The following is a 20,772-nucleotide window of genomic DNA, read 5'->3' on the forward strand; positions in this document are numbered from 1 at the left end:
CATGGGAACCTTTGACGATGACACATGGCACAGGTCCTTGCCTTTAAATGGCACCGAGCCCGAGCACCTGGGAGCAGCGTGCTCCCACTCACTGTGGTCGTGCTACTTCTGAGCCGGGACCCATGCCTCAGTTTCCCTCAGGGGGAGCCCCTACTTCGTAGGGTGTTGTGAGGATGAGAGGGATGCATGAACCCAGGCAGCAGAACCTGGCACCTGGGAAATGTGTAACAGGGAACCAAGAAGAATGAAGAATGAGAGCAGAGATGTCGAGGGCTGAGCAGAGGAGCCTCAGGGACACACAGGAGACACCTTGACTAGATATACCTCACAGAAGCTGTCTGAGCAGAGCCTGGAGATGAAGGAGGCAGAGGAGGAGGAAGGAGGGCATTTAGGGCAGAGGGAACCACATATTTAAGAATGGGACAAGAGTTCTCAACTATTCAAAAAGAACTTATTTTGGAATGCAACCCAAAGCCTGGTGTACGCCAGGTGGGTGCTCTACCACTGAGCCACACTCCCAGCTTTGTAATTTTTGTTGAGACAAGGTCCAGGCTGGTTTCGAACTCTCCATCCTACAACTTAGTTTCCTAAGTATTAGAATTATTCTTTTACATTTTTATTTTCTCTTAGTTTTCTGGTACTGGGAACCCAAGGCCTTTCTATACTAGGTGAATGCTCCCTATGCTAGGTGAGTATTCCCTATGCTAGGTGAGCACTCCCTATGCTACGTGAGCGCTCCCTGTGCTAGGTGAGTGCTCCCTGTGCTAGATGAGCTCTCCCTATGCTAGGCGAGTGCTCCCTGTGCTAGGTGAGTTCTCCCTTGCTAGGTGAGTGCTCCCTGTGCTAGGTGAGTGTTCCCTTGCTAGGTGAGTGCTCCTTGTGCTAGGTGAGTGTTCCCTTGCTAGGTTAGTGCTCCTTGTGCTAAGTGAGTGCTCTACTGCCGAGATCCATTTCCAGATGCTCTGCTTCCCAACTCTGTGTGTGTACTAGCATCCAGGTGCTTTAATATTTGACCCTTTTCCACGCAGTGATACAACCTTTAATACCAGCACTCAGGAGGCAGAGGCAGGTGGATCTCCATGAGTTAGAAGCCAGCCTGGTCTACAGAGTGAGTTCCAAGAGAGCCTGGGCTACACAAACACTGTCTCGAACAAAACAAAACAAAACAAAATTAACCCTTAGACTCGCTCATTTAGGTTGGGTCGTAGGAATTTTCGTATCACGGACTCTTCTAGAAACATAGAGGCAGGCATGCTGTATCATCAGATCATGCTGCAGTGAATTTGGGTGTCCCGGATTGGTCCCAGGTCATGTGACTAGTGTCCTGAAAACATATTTCCGCCCTCCCAGTCTCCATCTGTCTAAATTATGCTCGCCTTTCTCCAAACAGTTCTGTCCAGTGGGTCCCTGCTGGGAACGTTCTTTGTGTTCTCTGCTGCCTGCAGGACAAACACAGAACCTCACATCCACACCTGCCACTAATGTCCTCACAAGCTGCCTCCGTCTCCTGCTGAGTCCCAGGCTCCTTGGCCCTGGGCTTCCCTCACCTCTCTTCCTCCCTTAGGAGTGCCCTTCCTTATGGCAGATCTGCCTGGATTCTGTGAGGTTCAAAGTTGTCCGGTCAGGCAGCCCTATCTTGCTCAAGAGCCCGACACTCCCGTCTAAGTCACCCGCAGAAACATTACCCACTCTAGGCAAAAAGGACATTTTGTTTTTGTGGTGTCGGGGATGGAGCCTCAAGTCTGGTGCAGGCTAGGCAAGAATTCTACTATGGAGCCATGCCCAGCCTTTCACTGGGGGATTCTAGGCAAGTTGTCTGCTGAGCAGAGGGCTTCAGTGCCAAGATGGTCCCGCATCCTCCTTCATCCAAGTCCTACATGGGCCAGGGGGTGACAACAATTACGGAGTCACTGAGTGAAGGAGGGCACCAAGCAAAGCTTCGGGGACTGAACGGAGGAAGGAATGATCCCATCAGCTTCCCACTACTCCAGGGAAGCAGACGGAGAAAGGAAGAATTCCTCATGCAGCGGGGAGCACATCTGTAACCCTAGCACTTGGGGGCAGAGGGAGGGAGATCAGGAATTTAGGGTCAGCCTTGGCTGCGTATCAAATTCAAGGACAGCCTAGGATACATGAAACCTTGCCTTCAAAACAATAGACCAAAATCAAGGCCAGAAAAATAAAAATAAAGAAGCAAACAAAACCACGCGGGGCTGGAAAATGGCTCAGTGGGTAAAGGCACTTGCAGCCAACCCTGCTAACCTGAGTGGGATCCTCAAAATCTACCTCCTGTGAGTTTTTGCCCTCTGAGCTACACAAGGGACGTGTGCCTGAGCATAGTATGTGAAAATAAAAATCTAGAAGAATCCAAATTAACAGACAAAAAAATAAAATCAAAGCAAAAACAGACAACAGGACCGGAGGGATTGGCGCAGTCAGCAAAGAGTTCACCAGCCAAGCTGAGGATCTGAGTTCTAGCCCCAGAACCCTTTTTTAAATTTTATTTATTTATTTATTTGTTGTTGTTGTTGCTGTTTTCTAAGAAAGTGTCATTATCATCTATGTGCTAGGAGGCAGACATGAGAAGATTCCTGGGGCTTCCTAACCAGCCAGCTTCTCCTACTTGGTGAGCTTCAGGCCAGTGAGAGACCCTGTCTATAAATAAGTAAATAGGCAGATAAATAAATAAGACACCGGCTGACAATTCCTCCGCCAGTCGTATGTGCATGTGCACATACACACACACACACACACACAGACACACATACACAGACACACACTCCACACTCGCAAACAGCAAAGAGGTGTTCTTCGGAGGATACTGAGTGGGTGTCTAGGACCAGATGATGGGAGGGGGGTGAGATTGGCCATCAGCAGGACCCGTTGAGTGTCCCAGCACCCATCTCTTCCAGAATACTTCTGGGATCTTTCTGGGGTGACTGCTCTAGCAGCCCTGAAGGCCACGCTGCTAACCAGGGGTCTTTGCAGGTGCTAAGTGTTGTATTATCAACCGGGGATAAACTGAAGACTCTACCCTTGGCTTTCTCCCCACCACTGGTATTCCTTTTTCTCTCGGAGATTCTAGTCTGGGCACATGCATACCCATCCCTGTCAAGTCTCCTGGGGGCTAGAACCTGCCTCTCTTCAGTTGTGTGGTCACTTCCTGCCCTAGTGGACACTAGCTTCTCCTTCGTTGAACAGTAGCTCCTTCCTGGCCTTGGTGTTGATATATTTCTCCTTTCTTCCCTCCATCCTCCTCCTCTTCCTTCTCCTTCTCTCTCTTTCATCTCTCTCTCTTCCTCCCTCTCTCTCTTTCTCATCGTTCTCTCTCATCCCTCTCTCTCTCACCTCTCCCTCCCTTCCTCTCTCTCTCCCACCTTCTCTCCTTTCTCTCTTTCATCTCTCTCCTCCCTCTTTCCTCTATCTCTCTCTCTCTCTCTTCCCCTTTCTCACTTCCTCCCCCCCCCCATCTCTTTCCCCAGATTTTTGAGAAAGTCCTCCTGTGTACCCAGTCTGGTTTGATACTCTACATCCTCCTGCCTCCACTGCTGGGATGGCAGGCGTGCCCCACTGGCCCCGGCTGACCAAAGACTTTCCACCCCGCCACGCCCTTACCCTTGCTATTCTGAGTGTCACTCCTCTGGCACCTTCTTTATCAGTCTCCAGGGCCCAAAGAGGCATCACCTCTCCCAGGGGCCTCCTTCCGCAGCTCACATCGCTGTGTCTAGAGCATCTGTCTCACCAAACCTCAGAGGCCCATAACTGTCAGTTCCCACAACCGCTCTAGGAAATCTTCAAGGTCAAGGTTGGGGTGAGATTGATCTCTGTGTCCTTAGGGCTCACAGGTACCCAGGAACAAAGAGACACTCGCCGAGTATGGACTGTGTCAAGCCACCCACTCAGACAGCAGCTTCTGTCTCTGGTATGCACTGGATATTATCCTTACGCAATTGCTGTCAGACCCACCCATCATCTATGACTTCTTGTGCACCAGGAGGAGGATACCCTCTTGACAGGGTAGGAGACGGTCCTGGGGATGGAGGCTGGCTCAGGTGAAAGCAGAGCCTAGGAGACAGCTGTCATCTGACTCTAGCTCTGAGCTCTTTCCTCTGAAGTCCGCAGGATCCGTGCTCTCCCCAGGGGATGGGAGGCCTTTTCCCCACCTGCAGTTTTGGACACTTGCTTTTGTAGTGCCTGGCATAGGGCGCTGACAAACCAGAGCTACCTCACCTTCTGGCTCACCTGTCCCAGGCCCCAAAGTCGTTCATTTCAAGGAGAAAACAAACAAACAAAACACAGCCACCCAGACCCTGAGGCTGGACCTGCCGGAGACAGGAGGGTCACCTGTGAGGCTTTCTGCTCTCCTTGGCTTGCTGGAAAGCAGCCTCGCCCACATCCACTCTTTTTATGGACTCACAGGGGCTCAGGTTCCAGAACGAGGTGAATAGTGTGCTTTTGAACAACCCCTAAAGGCACCTAAGGATGCTCAGGCTGGAGAAAAAAAAAATGGACCCAGACTTCTCCCAGAAGCACATTGCTAGTGACTCAGTGTCATGCAGCTGTGAGCATGAAGGAAGAACCTGTGAGGAGACACCATAGCCTTAGTGCTTATCCTTGGGTGGTAAGAACCTCTCTCTCTCTCTCTCTCTCTCTCTCTCTCTCTCTCTCTCTCTCTCTGTGTGTGTGTGTGTGTGTTAGGAATGAATGGAACCCAGGACTTTGTGCATGCTATCAGATGCTCTACCACTGAGCCACACCCCAGCCCCAAACTGGGGGATTCTAGGCAGATGCTCTACCACTGAGTCACCCCCAGCCCCTCACTGGGGGATTCTAGGCATGTGCTTTACCATTATCCAACCTTGTAAAAATTGCCAGGTGGTGGTAGTTCATGCCTTTTTTGTTTTGTTTTTGTTTTTCGAGACCGAGTTTCTCTGTGCAACAGTCCTAGCTGTCCTGGAACTCTTGTAGACCTTGTAGACAAGACTGGTTTCAAACTCACAGAGATCTACCTGCCTCTGCCTCCCGAGTGCTGGGATTAAAGGTGTGCACCACCACCACCTGGGGTAGTCCATGCCCCTAATCCCAGGATTTGGGGCAGAGTCAGGCATATCACTGAATTTGAGGATATTCTGGTCTATAGAGCAAGTTCCAGGACAGTCAGGACTACACAGAGAAACCTCATCTGTAAAAGAAGAGGAAGAGGTGGAGGAGAGGAAGAGGAAGAAGGAGAAGAAAAGAAGAAAAAGAGGAGGAGGCATGTTAGGCAGTACTCTTACTGAGCTACACTTCTTGGAATTTCAATTGCCAGTGACCTGCTTGAAAACGGACCGTTTGTAAAATCAAAGGATTCAACACATGCTAGATGCAGTGGTATACACCTGTAATCCTCGCACTTGAGACTTGGTCGGAGGATTGCCACAAGTTTAAGTTCAGCCTAGGCTAGCCCGTGACCCTGCTAAAGAAAGAATTCAACCCGATTTGGTTTTGCCTACCTGTATCTGTCCCAGATAATTCTGGGAATGGTGGCAGAAAGGGAACCCCCTCCCCGCAAAGTGACAAAGCTGTCTGCACTCCAGGATCAGGGAGCTTGGCCCGACCTTCTCATGGCTTTCAGAGGCCCCAGCAAGATACCGAGAGACCCAGGCTCTGCCTGATGGCTTTGGCTGGCACAGCAGCCTCTGCAGTGGGCAGGAGGCCAGGGCGAGGGCGGCAGAGGCTGAAACTAGGCTGCCTGCTGAGGAAGCATCGCCGCAGGCTGGCAGCTTTTAATGTAGTGGGACCCCTAGGGGCCCGGTGGGCTGCTCTGCTCCAAGGTCTGCATAGCTGTCGAAGGGCCTCAGCCCAGATCTTGATCGCCTGCCCAGATCCCCACAAGAGCCCCATTTTGGATGACACAAGGCTAAGAGGACCAGGGTGCAGGTGGAACTGTCGTCCTCCTGTGCCCATGACCCAGAAGAGAGTGAAGGAGCCAGAAAGCATGGTGTAGCACGTGATGAACAAGGCTGGTCCAGACTGCAGTTGCAAGAACTGGTTAAGAATTTCTTCCTATCAAGGGCCTCTAGACCTCTCACCCTATCTCTAACCTCCCCACCTCCCTACCTCCTCGTATGTGTGTGTGTGTATGAACGTGTGTGCATGCATGCGTGTGCATTCACATGTGTGCATATGCATTTGTGTGTGTGCATGTGCATTTGTGTGTGTGTGCATGTGCATTTGTGTGTGTGCATGCGTGTGTATGATAGTGCACGTGTGACAGTCAGAGGACAGCTTGTGGGACTTGGTTTTCTCATTCTACCTTGTGAGTCCCTGGGATCAAACTCAGTGATGAAGTTGGCAGCATAAGCCTTGACCCACTAAACTATCTAGCCAGTCCTCTTCACCTTGTGCTTTGAGTCAGGGTCTCTACTTTTTACCTGGGGCTTACAGGTTGGTCTAGGCTGGGCAAGGAGTCCGAGAGATCTCTGCCTGTCTCTGCCTCCCTGGTGCTGGGATTACAAGTGGGCACCATCGGCTTGGCATATATATATATATATATATATATATATATATATATATATATATATATATATATTACTGTGGGTTCTGGGGATTGAACACAAGTCGTCATGCTTGCACGGCAAGCTCTTCTACCACTGAGTCATCTCCCTGGTGCTGGTGTTCTACTGGTCACTCCAAATTCAGACTAGAGAGGAGTCTAATCTTGGCACAGCGTGGTATCTGGGACCCTCAGATCAGCCAAGAGGCCTCTCTAGGCTATGCGTCCCTCTTTGGAAGTTGATTCTGTTGTCGGGAAGTTGCTTGGCTGCAGCAACTGATAGATCAAACCTTGAAGCACTGGAGGTAAGTTCTGCTGATGGAACCACAGGCTTCCTGACATGCGTGCACATAAATACACGTGTTTATATGCATGTGAGGGCCACAGGTGATGTCAAGTGTCTTTCTCAAGTGCTCTCCATCTTATTTTTTTTGAACAGGGACTCAGGGACCTGGCGATTGCTGATTAGCTAAATTGACTGGCCAGTGAGCTCCAGGGATACACTTGTTTCCATCTTCCTAATGGCATATATAATGGATTGTGGATATATACCACAGCACCCAGCTTTTTATGTGGGTGCTGGGGATCTGAACTCAGGTCCTCATGTTTGGATAACTAACACTACTGACTGAGCCTTTCCTCAACCCCCAGATTGTGTATGTGTACATGTGTCTGTGTGTGTTAGAAGGGATTGAACACTGGTTCACTTACTAAGCAAATCATTGACCATTGAGCTGTATCCTTTGACTTTGACACAGGGTCTTGCTAAGTTGTCCCAGATGGTCTTGAATTCATTATGTTGCCCAGACTCACCTTGACCTCAAAAAAAAAAATCCTCCTACCCCAGCCTTCCAAACAATTGGGATCGCAGACCTTCACTACCAGGCTTGGCTTGATAATACAGATTTATAGAGTAGAGAGATATTAAAAATCCTGATGCTGGGGGCTGGAGAGATGGCTCAGTGGCTAAGAGCACTGGCTGCTGTTCCAGAGAACCGGGTTCAATTCCCAGCACACATACAGCAGTTCACAACTGTCTGTAACTCTAATTCCAGGGGATCTGACATCCTCACACAGACATACATGTGGGCAAAACACCAATGACTATAAAAAAAATAAACTAAAATAATCCTGATGCTGTTGGGAACTTTGGGTGGTCATCTCGTAAGAATCTATCATTTTCTACACAGGGACACTGGGAGCCAGAGTTTCGAAGGGACTTGTTGAAGGTCATGAAGAAGTCAGGACTGGAGCTGTGCTCGGAAACGCCCTTAGATTCCCATCCCCAGCCCTACAGTTTTCTTACCCCTGACTTGTGCTAGTCCGCAGTACTCTAAGAGATGGTTACTCAGGGGAGCATGGAGAACCAAGGACAACATTGTGTTCTGGAAGTCACTCTGGGCCCTGGGGACAGAGGCCTTAGATGGCACTAAGACCTTGATAAAAACCATATCATACTTCTGGATCTTGTTTGGATCCTCTGCAAAGGGAAGACAGTAGACCAGATGAATGTGTGTGAAAGCTCATAGCCACGTGATAGTTCAAAGCGCAGGTTAAGGAAGAGACACAGGTCGGGGGGTTTAGTTCAATACAAAGTACTTGCATAGCACGTGCAAGCCTATCCACCCCCAGAACTGCAAGAAAACATAAAAAAAAAAAAGTGAACCAGTAATCTCCTTTCTCATCAGTATCCTAACCTACTTCTAAGATGGGAAAGCTACGGTGCTGGCCCCGGAGTGAATTATTTGTGGGCAGAGGAGATGTGCATAAGAGGGAGGCTGACCCCAGCAGGACTGCCAGCTGCTCTGACTGGAGACTGTGTGAGGAGGGAAGAGTTAACCTCTCAGAAGAGAATGGGCAGCCGCTGGATTGCTGAGGTCAGCAAGAGCTTGTCCGATGAAGGAGGTAGGGTGGAGGTATACTAGTGACCAGATGGGACTCCTCCTCCTTAGGGTGGCACCATGATGGAGGGCAGGTTGCAGTAGGGGTGCACAGATGCCAGTTCAAATATACTCTACCACCAAATGTCCCAGTGACCTTGGGGCAGCCACCACCCTACCTCACTGTGTGCGCCTAGAGCTCCACACCTGTGAGATGACGTCACGAGTCAAGAGACTGACGCTTATCTGGACCATGAGAGCCAGAAGTTGGGACAGGTCCTCAGCAATACTTCTGCCCCAGGGAAGATAGCTTCAGCAGTTTTGTGACCTTGAAAAAGTCAGCCAAACGTCGTTTCTCAGCTCTGAAAAAGGACCACCGAGATCTTTCTTGGGAAGTATTGGTGAGGATTAGTGGGGTCCGCTGCAGCCTTATGCCAAGCATAGACTCTGGTGAATACCCTCAATTAATATGGTTCCCAAAGGAGATGTCTTTGGGGAATCAAAAGATACCTCTGTGTATCTCTGTAGAGAGTGTTTACTTTTGTAATCGGTTTGCTAACACTCGTCTAGCATCTTTAGTGTCATCTAACATTTTAGGCATCTTACAGTTTACTTTTTTGTTGTTGTTGTTTTTCGAGACAGGGTTTCTTTGTAAAGCCTTGGCTGTCCTGGAACTCACTCCACAGACCAGGCTGGCCTCGTACTCAGAGCTCCACCTGCCTCTGCCTCTTGTGTTGTGGGATTAAAGGTGTGCCCCAGCACCTCCTGGCTAGTTTACATTTATTTATTTGTGGACAGGCTCGATGGCAAGGGCTCTCACTTACCCACCAAGCCATCTCAACTGACCTTACCGTTTAAACAGCTTCCCATCCATTATATAGATTATCCCAGGAGTTTAACCACAAAAGATTCTGCCCACTCTCTCAGTAAGTGCCCCGAGAGTCACCCTCACCGACAAAAGAGATTAGCACTCCACCTGTTTATACATTAGGAGGCACACGCAGCAAGGCTAAGGGGGTTACCTGAAGTCACATAACCTACATCTAATCCCATGCCCTTTTTAATTCAGAGTCCCTGACTCTCAATCCACCCACCACTCACCTCTGAAAACCCAATCTTTAGTCATCTTTCCAGAATGCCTCCTCCACCCATCCCAGGAGAGTGGGATAGGATATAAAGTCAAGGAACCCCAGAACTAGGGTTCTGTGGGAGCGATTTCCTAGTCAACATAGTTCTATTTCTGGTTTTTGGGAGGGGAGGAGGTCTGGTACCAGTCCAGGTCATGACCTTAAGATGATCCTCTGGGTAGAAGAACTCTTGCTGCCCTTCAAAGTAACCGCCTTTCGCTTTTGATACAAGATAAAAGACCAGTCCAGGTGTGACCATGCTCAGAGCAGTTGTCGGTGGGGATGAGAAGTTATGGCTGGGGTAGAACACAGACACTGGAGTGCCACATCTGACCTGAGCGGTTTTTCTCCAGATCTTCCTGGTCTGCCCTTATGGGGACAGGCTGTCAGAAACAAGAACTGCAGGAGGCATCACTGTCCAGGCACAAGCCCTTGGAAGGAAGTGAGAGACACTGGCAGCCAGAGGCTGCGTCGTTCCTCACAGTCCTTTACCAGAAACCTGCCATAAGGCGAGACCTGCCCAGGGCCTTAACAGTTCTTGCCGAATGTCCTTCTAAACTCCCTGTGGCTATTTTCACATCTGCAGCCTCCATCCGCTCCCTGGCGTGAGAATAAATGCCAGTCTGTGAGAGACCCAATTCTCACTGCCAGCTCCTGCCTCCCCCGGGCTTTTGGATAGCTGGGAAAAAGGCCAGACTGTCCCTTATACAGGCACCCCCCTGCTGGACAGAGGCTCAGCATCCAGATTTGGGTGGGGGTGGCTACTCTCCCCACCTCTGCAAGTGATGGGTGTCTATAGTGTCCCTGCATCTGGGTCTCCTTTCCCTGGGGAGCAGGTGAGTCTCCTAAGTTGGGGGGAAGGGCAACTGAATGAGGGCCTTCTTAGCATGTTCATGGACTGGATCATGGTCAGTTTATGTCCAGGAGAGTCTTCCCCTTGACCCTTGAATTCACACTTTCTCCATCACTCTAGGTGAAAAGAACAGCATTCTCTATCTCTAATTCTACCTTGCCTGACCCCTCGGACAGATAACTCCAGCAATCACCCCTAAACACTGATCCTCTCTGCACATCTGGGTCCCCCAGCAGGGGAGGCCTGAACTCCAACCCAGCCCAGCCCCTCTGGGAAACACCCCCGCCCCATCGGAGGCTCTTACCTCGCCGCTGACCTCTACAGTCTTCTGGGTGCTGGAGCCGGGTTTCCAGGTCTTGTTTGTCCCCGGTCTTTTGCTTGGCAAGGCAGCTCTGTGGCCTCCCGACGGTCCCGCGCCCCCGTCTTCCCTCGGGCGCCGCTGCCGATTGCTGAAATGCTGGACAGCGCACCACCATAGAGGCGGCCTCCTGGGCTGCTTGGTGGCTAGAGCGTCCCGGAGTTCGCGGTTCACAGCGCCCTCTCCAGGCCTGGAGTACCTGATGCTGCGGATGCGGGACCCAGCAGGAGGCGGGGCAAATCTATTCCGAGCGCTTCCGAAAGCAAAAGCAGTTATTCGTTTGAAACTGGACACGGTCCTCACTATCTAGAATCCTTACCAGCGCTTTTCCTGAAGGCCGGGTGCAGCCAGACAGCTAGGGGACACTTCCAAAGATGTCCTTTGTCATTATGTCCTGGCGGCTGGAGCAGGCAGGCTGTGTAGGGGTGTAAAAATAAAACTCACTGGGGAGAGAATTTTTTTTATCCTGTTCACCCCCTCTCCACTCTCCCTTTCTTCTGTTTCAGTAGTGTCTCATGTACTCCTAGCTGGAGTACTCTTATTCACTATGTAACTGAGGGTGACCTTGAATTTCTGATCCTCGCCCTCCAGAGTACTGGGATTATAGACACTCACCAAGCACCATACCTGATATATACAGTGCTGGGGATAAAATTCAGGGCTTCGTGGATGATAGGCAAGCACTCTACCAATCAAGCTCCATCCTCAGCTGAGGTTCTAGGAGATAGACTATTGCTGTGTGTCCCAGGCTGGCCTCAAACTCACAACAATCGTCATGCCTGTGCCTCGGACCGCTGAGGGCTGGGATTACAGGTGTGGGCCCCCAGGCCTGGCAAAAGGAGCTTGGGAGCGGGATGACTGGGCCTTTGGTTCTTCTAGGCTGGAAGTCATGGGATCCTGAGTTCAAGCCACTATTTAGTGGCTTTGTGTGTGGCCTTCAGCGGCCTGTCTGCTCCGGCAACTGTCCTGTTTTCGCCTGCTCACTGGGCATGCTGAGCACGAGACAGCCAGCAACAACCAGGGAGGGATCCCAGAGATTGTTCCCTAGTGTAATCCGGGAGTGTTGGCAGTTCCTGCGTCAGCCCCACTAGGGGTTCCCCACAGCTATCTCCGAAGGCCCCATTAGACATGCCGGAACCGTCTAGAAGGGAGAGGACTCGAGCGAGGAAAGTCAGAATGTGAAATTTAAGATGGAGAGATTGATCAGCAGTAAAGAGCACTTGTTGCTCCTGCAGTGGACACGGGTTCTGTTCCCATAACCACATGGCAGATCACAACTGTCTGGAGGTCCAGTTTCAGAGTGAACCCAGGTTCTGTTCCCGTAACCACACGGCAGATCACAACTGTCTGGAGGCCCAGTTTCAGAGGATCGATTGCCTTCTTATTTGTGTCTTTCTTTCTTTTCCTTTTCTTCCTTTCTTTTTTTAGATTTTTTAAAACGAGGTCTCACTGTGTAGCCCTGACTGGCCTGGTACTTGCTGTGTAGACTGGACTCAAACCTACAGCGACCTACCCATCTCTGCCTCTGAGTGCTGGGATCAAAACCGTACACTTTTTTTTTCTTACTTAGTTTTTATTCATAATCATAAACTTAACTCTGCAATCCAGCTAGACTTGAAGGGGAATGAGGAAAATATGGAACCCAAAGAACTTCAGTGAGAGCAGAGATTACAGGGTACTGCGAGCAGATGGGGCTGGGGTGCTCTCCTGAGCTACAGAAGGAATGGTCTGGTGGGTAAGAAGCCCGCAAGTCAAAAGAATTAGAGTTGTCCACAGTCGGAAATGGTGATCTTGCTGTTCTTGCCATTCCTGGACCCAAACGCTCCATGGCTTCCACAATGTACATGCCTTCTTTCACCTTCCCAAAGACCACATGTTTGCCATCCAGCCACTCAGTCTTGGTGGTGCAGATAAAAAACTGGGAACCGTTTGTGTTTGGTCCAGCATTTGCCATGGACAAGATGCCAGGACCTGTATGCTTCAGGATGAAGTTCTCATCCTCAAATTTTTCTCCGTAGATGGATCTGCCGCCAGTGCCATCATGGTGTGTGAAGTCACCACCCTGGCACATGAATCCTGGAATAATCCTGTGAAAGGAAGAACCCTTATATCCAAATCCTTTCTCTCCAGTGCTCAGAGCACGAAAGTTTTCTGCTGTCTTTGGAACTTTGTCTGCAAACAGCTCGAAGGAGACGCGGCCCAAGGGCTCGCCATCGGCCACGATGTCGTAGAACACGGTGGGGATGACCATGGCTGCAGCAAGCGGTGAGAGGGGACAGCGGCGTCTGCAAAGCCAAAACCATACACTTTTAATACCAAACCTGACTCCCATCCCCACCCTCTTCTAACCTCCATAGGCACCAGGCACAGAGGTATACACACGACACACACATACATACATGCAGGCATCACACACACAGAGAGAGAGAGAGAGATCTCCATGTGTTCTTGTGAGCTTGTGTGTCTGGCATGCAAGTCTGTAAGTATATTCGGCCATCTGTGGCTGCCTGTCTTACTGGAGCCTGTCTATGTGAGCCCTCCTTCCCACCCCTCCTCCTTCCCACAGGTTTCTTTGCCTGTGTCTTTGGGGTGTGTGTGTGTGTGTGTGTGTGTGTGTGTGTGTGTGAAGATCTTTACAGAACAAAGGTCGGGAGTGGGTAAAAGGGCAGGCTACAGCTGCTACCGCCAGCTCTGCCACCCCAGAGTCCCAAAGGTGAATCCTCAGCCAGTCTTCCACCTTCCTGCTGAATTAATATTTCATCAGCTGGGGCTTTGGGCTGGCCAAGCACCAGTCCGACTGCTCTCTCCTTCCAGGGAGAGTCTGCCCTTCTGTCTGTCTGGCCTTTCTAAGGCAGAGCAAGGGGGCAGCGGGCAAGTCGACGGCTAGGAGAGGACCCTCAGAGGGCCTGCAGCCTCTCACTTGAGAAGCCACAGCTGAGGGTGTGGAGCCGACTGGAGGAAGGCCAGGGGAGGTGCAGGGATGCAGTGCCCTCCCATCTCAGTGCAAAGATCATCCCTTAAACGAAGTTGGCTTAGTGAAAGCTTGCCACTGAATCTTGGCCCCGACCAGCCCTGGTTTCTAGTCTTTTTTTGGAACTTGAGACTGGGAACCTTGCCCTGGCTGAGCATCCATTCCCCCTTCCTTCCTTTGTCTAATCTCTGCAGCTCCTGCTGCCTTGACTTTGGGGGGCAGGGCGCTGCTTCAGGGGAATAGCAAAATTGGACATGCACTCGATCTTCCTAGCTGCCTCAGAGCCCTTAGGCTACCAAGAATGGGGGAAGTCCCCTGACGCCTTGGTGACCTCATAGTCTCAGACACTCCCCTTCCCTGGCAGGCTCTTTGTGTGGTGGTTTGATCTGAAATGCCCCTCTCCAACAGCCTCAAACTTAGAAAGCCTGTTCCCCAGCTTTCTAGTGTTCAAGACGCTGTGGAACTTAGGGGCTTGGAGAGAAAGCTCAGCAGGTAAAGCCCCTTCAGTTCTAGAGACTCACATAAAGAAAACTGACCCCGAATAGTTGTGCTCTGGCAAGGCTGTGGTGGCACACGCCTTTAATTCCAGCACTCAGGAGGCAGAGGTAGTGGATCTCTGTGAGTTCAAGGCCAGCCTAGTCTACAAAGCCAGTTCCAGGACAGCCAGAGTTGTAATACAGAGAGGAAAAAAAAAGCGTTCTCTGACCACCTCAGGCCTCAGGCACACGATTCTCTCTCTCTCTCTCGCTCTCTCTCTCTCTCTCTCTCTCTCTCTCTCTCTCTCTCTCTCTCACACACACACACACACACACACAGTGTATATACTAAGGTGGAGAGAGATAAACCGATATCCATCTCTGGCTTCCACACACATGTTCTGGTACATACAGGTACCCACCCCATCCCCAACACACACACAAAAAATAAAAGATAAAACAGAAAAGAGCAGGATGGGTAGGAGAGATGGCTCAGTTGTTAGAAGCATTTGCTTTTCTCCCAGAGGACCTGAGTTTGATTTCTAGCACACAAGTCAGGCAGCCCACAACTGCCTCTAACATCAGCTCTGGGGGATCTGGCTCCCTCCTCTGGCCTTCTTGAACACTGCAATCATATGTACACATACACACAGAGAGAAACACACAGAGAGAAATACATAACTAACAGTAAAGCATTTGAAAAGAGAGAGAAAGTAGAGCAAGCTGAAAAGGAGAGGGCATGCGGGGCAAAGAGGAGCAGCTGCAGGGTGGCCAACCGCTTCGTCCACTGCTGTGGCCTGGGGCCACTTCTTCCTCCTGGACAAGTCTTATAAACATCACTTACACCCTGCACTCCCTCTACCCCACATCCCACATCCCACACCTCCCATGTCCACATACAGCTGCCTTGCATGGGGATGCCCCCACCGAGGAATATACAGTGACCTCTCCCTTAAGGTCTGGAGTGCACACCTGGACCTGTGTTCCCTTGAGGACAGGGCAGGCAGGGGAGGGGCGGTGGGGCTGGCAGCTGGGGCTGCCGGGGAGTATGTGACCCAGTTTCATCTCCAGCATCTGTCTGCTGGCAGAACAGATTTCAGTCACCTGAGCTCACTGCACATTCCCGCATACACGTGACAGACTCACAAGCATCGCACGCGTGTTCTCCCTTACCTACCACATATGTGGATCTCACACACACGCCCCACCCAGGCCTCCCTCTGGCATACACTCTTCCGGCATCCCAATCCCCCTTTCCTGTATCATGGCCGTGAATATATTTAGACCCTCTCTCCGTGCCCCAAACCCAAGTCTCAGCCACACCTCACATCCTTGCAGCCTCCTACATGCACAATATCCCAGTCCTACATGCAACAGCAGCCACACACATGCACAGCACCCATGCCCACAACAGGCTGCTGATGCACCTTGCCATGGAGTGAGGTGACTCTTAAAGACAGTTTCTATTTGTTGTTTTCTTTTATTACACCTATCTGTCTATCTGTCTATCTATTATCTATCTATCTATCTATCTATCTATCTATCGTGTGCATATGAGTAGAGACTGTGGGGTGGAGTTCTCTCCATTTTGTGGGCCTCAGGATCAAACTCAAGCCATCAAACTCAGTGGCAAGCACCTCCCCGCTCCTCCCCACTGAGCCAGCTTGCCAGCCCAGCTCCTTCTATGAAGTCCCTACTGAACGTTGTATACTCTGTTCACCCTCGCAGCAATGCACCTACCTCCACGTCACTGGTGCAGAGTTGAGGCTCAGAGAGGGAAAGCAATATTATTAAAGTTCCACAGCAATACAGAGTGTGGCTGCTCACACCTGAAAGACCCACACTCGGGAGACTGAGGCTGGAAGATTGTCGTGAATCCGAGACTGGCCTGGGCTGTATTATCTCTTTCTTTGTCTCTGTCTCTCTCTGTCTCTCTGCTTCTGTCTGTCTCTTTCTCTGTGTGTACATGTGAGTGCAGATGGCTGAGAAAACCCTTAGAGCCTCTGGAGCTGGAGCCACAGGCAGTTGTGAACTGTCTGATTGTGGGTGCCAGGAACCAAACTCTGGCCTCTGGGAGAGTGCTCTGTGAGGCCAGGTCTCTCGCTGAACTTGGAGCTCATGCACATGGCTAGACTGGATGGCCCTGGAACCCTGGGAATCATTTTGTCTCCACGTCCCCCGTACTAGGTTTAGGCGAGCGGCACCATGCTTTCTGTGTGCTCTGGGGCTCTGAACCCAGGTCACCACTCTTGTGCAGCAAGTGCTTTTCCAGCTGCGCCCTCTCCTCAGCTCCCACCCACTTTGATGATGATAATCTACACATGTCTGTCACAGAGTGAGTGACACTCCTCAGAGGCCTCCCTCAACACTGTTGGACAGTGGACAAAAAAGCCAGGCAAGGACTTTGTAGAGCGCCACTTCTGGAATTTATTCAAACGGGCAGCAGCCATGGTGTGGGGACACGGTGATCTTCCTGCCTCCACTTCTCCGGTGCAGAAATTATGTCTGCCCGCTACACCTGATTTTACACTCTGCCGTGGGGGTAACCCAAGCTTCACGAATGCTAGGCCGGCACTATCAACCGGGCCCACCTTTTTTCTTTATAAGTTAATGATCTCGGGTGTTTTGTTACAGTACTAGAGTTCTGCCCCAACACCTTTGTACACAGCACACATATGCACACAGGCACTAAATCCATACTTCACACCATGTGCGCACACATATCACACCCATGTCACACACACACAGAGATATATCGCACACGTAGACACACAAGTATCACCCATCAGACTCAGTGACTCTCCCCAAGCCTGTAAAAAGAACATTGCCAATCCCCCCTGCCTGGCTCCAGCCAGGCAGCCTCCCTCTGGCTGGAGCTGGAGCAGAGTTAACCTAATTACCAGGTCTGCCTGGTGTACAGCTCAACTCCAGCCTGACTGGGAGCATATTAAAACCAGCAGGAGCTGCGGAGGGAGAAAGCCAGAGGAGAGGGCTATTTTTAGGTTGCAGGTGGGTTTGTTGCAGGGCTGGTGGTTAAGAGGGGAGGGGGTAAACTGCGTGATGGGGGCTGAGGTCAGGGCACAGGCTAATCTGAAGGAGATCTGTTGGAACTAAATGGGAACCAGGCCAGAGATGGGCTCCCCAGGGAAGTGGGGAGGGACCAAGAGTTGGTCTGGTTCTGAGACAGAGCTGTGCCTGTTGCAGCTGGGGACCAGGACAAACCACCCACAATAGTCTCTAGGGCAGGGAAGAATGGAAATGACTGCCAGATGGGTGGAAGACCTGAGCGTGATTGACAGCCCACCACCTAGTTCGACAGGCCCAGGCAGACACACACAACACACATGTGCACACAAGATAAACACACATGTAAACATACACACAAAGAGGGGGTAGAGATGCAATATCAGGTCCCCAAGAACTGCTAGTCAGGAGTATAATCTCCTGGGGTGCACCACTCTGGAAGTTACTGGTTCCCCCATCCAGACCCTGGTCTGGGGCTAGCCCCTTTTGGTCCATAAGAAGGGCCACTAAGAACCCAGGTCTCAGGAAGACTCTTCACACACACACACACACACACACACACACACACACCCCATTTGTTAAAAAAAGAAAGTTGGGCTGGGCAGTGCTGGTGCACGCCTTTGATCCCAGAATTTGGGAGGCAGAGGCAGGTGGATCTCTGTGAGTTCGAGGCCAGCCTGGTCTATGTAGGGAGTTCCAGGACAGCCAGCACTACACAGTGAGACCCTGTCTTGAAACCCTTCCCTCTCAAAAGAGAAAGCTGAGGGTAGCTCAGTGAGTGAGTGCCTGCCCAGCATGTGTGAGGTCCTGGGTTCGATCCTTGCACTGAAACAAGCAAAAACACAAATAAATAATGACACAACTATTCCAGAGCCACTGTGTCTACAACCACGCACTTAGCAAGGTTGGGTCTTTCTGGAAATCTCTAACCTTATTTTTGTTTTGCTTTATTCCTGTGTAACGGTGTGTAGTATGCATGTATGTACATGCATGTGTTCGCATGTGTGTGTGTGTATAGGTGTGTGTGCATGTGTGTGCCTGCGGCTGGTGCTGGGAGTCTTCCTCAGTCATGTTCCACCTTATTCAGCGAGTCACGGTCTCCCTACTGAACTCTGCCATGGCTCAGCTAGCTAAGCTGCTTGCTCCTCTGATTCTGCCCCTTGAGTGCTGGAATTAGAGGAAGGCCACCATGCCTCCCTGACATTGGCATGGGTACTGGGACTGGAACGCGGGTCCTCATATCTGACAAGCGCAAGCACTTTATTTAGTCATTCCCCAGCTTGCTCACAACCTTCTCCAGCCCGGGGTGGCCTGCATTCCTCTGCTTGTGGCCCCGCTCTCCCTCTTCAGCGATCGCAGGGTAAGATTTTCACATTTCTCCATGACCTATATCACTTCTTCCCATTGGACATCCTCACTTGGCTCCCCCTAAAGACCCTTGTGTCCAGGTTCAGTTCCCAGCACCCACCTCCTGATGACTCACAACCTCTTGAATGCTAGTTCCTGCAACTCTCCTGAACGCCGAGGGCCCCAGGCACACACAGGGTGCACATACATACAAGCAAGTGTGCACACATACACATAAAATAATGAAAATCAATAAACCGTGTTTTTAAGAAAAAGATAGTTTATTCTGAAGCCAAACATGAGCCAAACGGTTCTAGTAATACAGATACAGGTAACTCCAAATTCCAGGTTCCAACTGTGGTAACAGACCAAGGGAATTTTTAGTGACAGAACAAAGAAAGTAATAAATCAAGACACTTCTCCTGTGCATTGATGGGAACATCTGGTAGGTGGGGCACAGGAAGGAAGCGAAGCTGCACTGTGGGCATCAGACGCTATCAGACGGCATTCTTCACCTTTGAGTTGGTGGAAACCAAGGGTCTGTATATCCAAAGTACCTTCCTAATGGTCAAAAGGTGTTAGATTACATACAGATGTGTGTTATAGAATGGTATTTCATCTATGTAAAGATGTGTTACTGCTGTTTCTCCTAGCCTGCCTAAGGCACTTGATTGGTCTAATAAAGAGCTGAACGGCCAATAGCTAGGCAGAAGAAGGATAGGTGAGGCTGGCAGGGAGAGATAATAAATAGGAGGAAAAAAATCTAGGCTTGGGAGAGAAGAACGAGAGAGAAGAAGAGGATGAGTGGGAAAGAGAGGGACACACCTGGGACTGGAAGCCAGGTGGCCACCAGCCCGCCAGTCACAAGAAGCAATGAAAGGAAGACATACAGAAAGAAGGAAAAGTAAAAGGTCCTGAGGCAAAAGGTAGATAAAGGGAAACAGGTTAATTTAAGTTAGAAGAAGAACTAGCCAGAAACGAGCCAAGGCAGCCCAAGCATTCCTAACTAATAAGAAATGTCTGTATCATGATTTGAGAGCTGGGTAGTGTACCAAAAGAAAATGCCTGGTCCAGAGGTGGGTGATGGGGGGCGGAGGCTAAAGTTAGTCCAAGATGAGCTGGCTCTGGGCTTGTTCCATTCCAAATTCTCTCCATTGCTAAGTTTAGATCAGTCCCGTCTTCTTCCCGGGGACTCTTATTTACAATGCAGTTGTCTAGGGGAGACTTTGGGGAAGAGAAATTCTTTAATTATAAAATTTGACCTTGGGTGTGCACCTATTACCTTTCTTGTTGCTTTGACAAAAACAGCTTAAGGGAGGAAGGGATGGTTTTGACCCACAATGTGAGTTTATCTGGCAGGGACAGCATGGCTGTGGGACCATGAGGCGGGCTCGTCACATTGCACACATAGTCAGGAAGCAGAGAGACAGATGCTGGTGCTCAGCTCACTTTCCCCTTTGAATCCTTCCCAGGACCCCAGACTGTGGGATGAAGCTGCCCACATTCAGGGCGGGTCTTCTCTCCTCTGTTAGACCTGTCTAGAAACACTGCCATGGACACAGCCAGAGAGCAGATTCTATCAGGCTGCAATGGAGGTTAACCACCATGGGGGATGAAATTGGGGTGAATGAATTCTCTAAAAACCACTCCCAAGCCGGGCGGTGGTGGCGCACGCCTTTAATCCCAGCACTTGGGAGGCAGAGGCAGGCGGATCTCTGTGAGTTCGAGACCAGCCTGGTCTACAAGAGTTAGTTCCAGGACAGGCTCCAAAACCACAGAGAAACCCTGTCTTGAAAAAGCAAAAAAAAAAAAAAAAAAAAAAAAAAAAAAAAAAAAAAAAAAAAAAAAAAACCACTCCCAAGTCCTGGACTCAAACCCCCTCTGGGAACTGAAGCGTAGCTCACTGAGGTGAACAAGTCCATGAGTGCCCTGGTGTGGGATATATATATATATATATATATATATATATATATATCCAAAATCTTTTTTCTCTGGACCCCAAACTTCAGTTTGTTTCTAGGAGATTTTAATAGCATGATGCTCAGCTGCTTTGGGACAATGGTCTTGTATTGTTTTAATAAAACACTGATTGGCCAGTAGCCAGGCAGAAAGTATAGGTGGGTGACAAGAACAGGAGAATTCTGGGAATAGGAAAGAGCCATCTGCAGTCATCATCCAGACACAGAGGAAGCAAGATGAGA

The 20,772-nt window shown here is 50.2% G+C and overlaps 1 protein-coding gene and 1 pseudogene across 2 annotated transcripts in view; both read right to left on the reverse strand.

Annotated features, from left to right (window-relative positions):
• Srrm3 (serine/arginine repetitive matrix 3) overlaps positions 1-10,833 on the reverse strand; it is a 68,401-nt gene extending 57,568 nt beyond the window's left edge. For both annotated transcript variants that reach the window (XR_009056826.1, XM_057764358.1), the window contains exon 1: positions 10,700-10,833. The gene's annotated coding sequence lies outside the window, so the exon portion shown is untranslated. The remainder of the gene's footprint in view (positions 1-10,699) is intronic.
• Positions 10,834-12,318: 1,485 nt separating this feature from the next.
• Positions 12,319-13,004, reverse strand: LOC130871970 (peptidyl-prolyl cis-trans isomerase A-like; annotated as a pseudogene).
• Positions 13,005-20,772: the final 7,768 nt, after the last annotated feature.

Source organism: Chionomys nivalis, chromosome 3, assembly GCF_950005125.1.
Source record: "Chionomys nivalis chromosome 3, mChiNiv1.1, whole genome shotgun sequence".
In the NCBI taxonomy this organism is placed as follows: domain Eukaryota; kingdom Metazoa; phylum Chordata; class Mammalia; order Rodentia; family Cricetidae; genus Chionomys; species Chionomys nivalis.